The sequence below is a fragment of the Cystoisospora suis genome (genome assembly GCF_002600585.1).
Source record: "Cystoisospora suis strain Wien I chromosome Unknown contig_2695, whole genome shotgun sequence".
NCBI classification, from domain to species: domain Eukaryota; phylum Apicomplexa; class Conoidasida; order Eucoccidiorida; family Sarcocystidae; genus Cystoisospora; species Cystoisospora suis.
This window is the reverse complement of record NW_027155491.1, coordinates 22,505-25,097: the sequence shown is the minus strand read 5'-3', so window position 1 is coordinate 25,097 and position 2,593 is coordinate 22,505. Positions and strand designations below refer to the sequence as shown.

The 2,593-nt window shown below is 56.8% G+C and overlaps 1 protein-coding gene across 1 annotated transcript in view; it reads left to right on the top strand.

Annotated features, from left to right (window-relative positions):
- The first annotated feature begins 1,177 nt into the window (after positions 1–1,177).
- CSUI_005587 (ap2 domain transcription factor ap2xi-3) overlaps positions 1,178–2,593 on the top strand; it is a 9,166-nt gene continuing 7,750 nt past the window's right edge. The window contains exon 1 of the mRNA XM_068065759.1: positions 1,178–1,983. The gene's annotated coding sequence lies outside the window, so the exon portion shown is untranslated. The remainder of the gene's footprint in view (positions 1,984–2,593) is intronic.

The window sequence follows — 2,593 nt, the reverse complement described above, 5'->3', positions numbered from 1 at the left end:
GTCTTCAACAAGGGGTGGATGATGTGCCCGCGAGGAGCACAACTTCCTCAGCGAGAAATGTGTCTGTCAGGCGGAGTGCCTGCACTCAGTACTCCTTGCAAGGTGCTGGGATAGCCCGGTTAGTACTCCTTGGAGCCAGGTGCTCGGGTAGCCCGGATGGAGCGGTGCAGGCTACGTAGTAGACTACTTAGTGGTAGTCCGTAGTGCTGCTCGTAGCCCGCTACACCGGGGAGGCGGAAAGAGAGACGCGACTCTACTGATGCTTCATCTTAAGTCCTAGCGACGGACGGTGAAGGAAGGAGGGAGTGGAATAGTAGACCCTCTAAGAAGTGAGTGTCGGTGCTCACCTTCGGAGTAGCTTAGGAGACTCTCCTTAGTTGCAAGCGAGCAAGCGGCAGGAGTCTGCTGGGAAAGAGAGCTTCGCGGTGGTTTCCAATCGTGCCGGGCGGGGCGGAGCCCGGATCTACCCATTCCTATCTTTCTGTGTTCGCACGTATCACGCGTGCGTTTGAACGGTGATGCAGGATTCCGTTTGCCTTACAACTTGCCAGGCGCACAACACCGACACTGCGCGTTTCGGTCGGTAACAGTGACACGTGTCGCGCCTCCGGGAGACCGATTCAGTCAAGTTTCTGCGGCAACCTTTACAGTAGCAGTGGCCTGATATCGGCAGCCCGCTTCAATGCCAGCCGTGTGCAGGGCTTTGGGTTCGGCGGATACTTCTGGGAGAACGTGAAAGCACACTGGAAGTTCCGGGTATAGTAGTGGAATAAGGTGGTGCAATTACCAGGTGCCTGTGTTGTTCGGTGACGGAGAGGGACAGCCGGCATCTCCCGTACCCAGTTTTCCTCGGTTGCGGGAAATAGTGAACACGGTTGTGGACCCGACTGGCCACTACAGGAGTACATCTGCAGCGCACTAAAACCTTCCAGGGACAGATGTTCCCCGAAATGCTCTTGTATATGCAGCGCTCGGCATCCATTCAGAACATCAACGGCAACGTACGCCGCCGCCCAGAACCCCCCCTGCGTCAGCCTTTTGACACGGTTCGCCGGGGTGGGTGATTGTGTCGGGGATGGTACTCCCCGGGCGGAACGGCGGCCTGAGCATGTGGTAGGCGCCAGGCGTCGCGAGGCTCGCACCGGCGCATGCTTTTCATGTTTTACTGTTCTTTCTATGATTTTTTTCCCCGGAAACGAGGTTCTGCATTTTGTCGGAGTCTACAGCTGTGCAGAGGGCCGCGAGCACATCCGAAGAGTCGGACAGGGAACTGCAGGGCCGTCCTCAGATTCCGCCCGCGGTCTGGTAGACGAGGCACTGCATGACAAAGAAATGATCCCGCATGCCTCATGCATAACAGATATCACAAGGGACGTTTCTTTGGGCATGCAGGCGAAAACCTGTGAAGGAGAAACCTACAGAGGTTTACTTTGTCGAACTGCTTCGGCGCGTCTTTAGGGACACTGGAAAGCATCGCCGTCTTTGGGAGTGCACGTGCAGCTGTCAACGTGGCATCGGGGGCAGCTGCCGGTGCGGCCACAATCACTCCGGTAGACGGAGCGGTTTTCAGCTGGATTCATCCAGGAGAGGAATTACCTTGTTGCACTCCTTGCTTTGTTTCGTTGTGCACCGTACGCGCGCGCATCTCTTTGCTCGTCGTAGAATGTTGTGATCACGGCACTGGCGGGTAACGTCCAGCACCACTTCGCTTCCGAGACCAACCGTGCTGCACCGCACGCGTCGCTTGCCGCCCTGATTCTGCACAAGATTTCGCCTCAGGTGGTCTCCGTTCGTCGGCTTTGTTTAGATGCTTTCAGCCTCAGTGGCTCGCACCGGCCTGGGCTTTCTCAAGTGCGAGTGGGAGACCTGAACAGGCTTACACGGGACTGCGTTCTCAGAGCGGGTCTGTCTGGTGGAGATGACCGTAGCTCTCCGCTATCCAAGGCACGTGTTTCCCTGAAGAGCGAAGTGGTGAGGAGGCTGGTAAGTGCGGCGCTTCGCTGGGATGCCAGCACGGAGACTCTGTTGTGGGAGGAGTTTGAAGTCCTTCCCGCATCCGGTTATTTGTCCATCCAAATACACCAGCGAGCGTGAAAAACTCTCGTCAGGGTGTGCTGTACGTGTGCGGCGTGAGTCGCTAGTTTGTGACTGCGGAGCATGTTCGGCTGTGTGTAGTGGAGAAACAGTCCTGCGGGAGTACCGTTGCGGACTTCCTCGGGTCTCTGGAAGCCGTCCGTCAAGTAGCGCACCCGGGCACCATGAATAGGAGTCGCAGAGGCCGCGGATGGTTCCAGCTAGCAGTAGTCCACATCTGTGGGGGCTCCTGCTTCTTCGACGCCACTGTGCTGTGCTTCTCTTTTTATTAGCGTTAGCTGTCCTACCATCAATAGTTTCAATACTGTTTTCGCCACCATCGGGCCAGCGACTGGCTTCAGTTGCCTCACTGAGTGTTTGGAGTCAAGATGCGGTGCAGTACTTCGCCGACTCCCTTTTCGTGCGCGGTCTGGGGGCTTCTCTTTTCAGCCTTGGTGAAACAGTCCTGCGGGAGTACCGTTGCGGACTTCCTCGGTTCTCTGGAAGCCGTCCGTCAAGT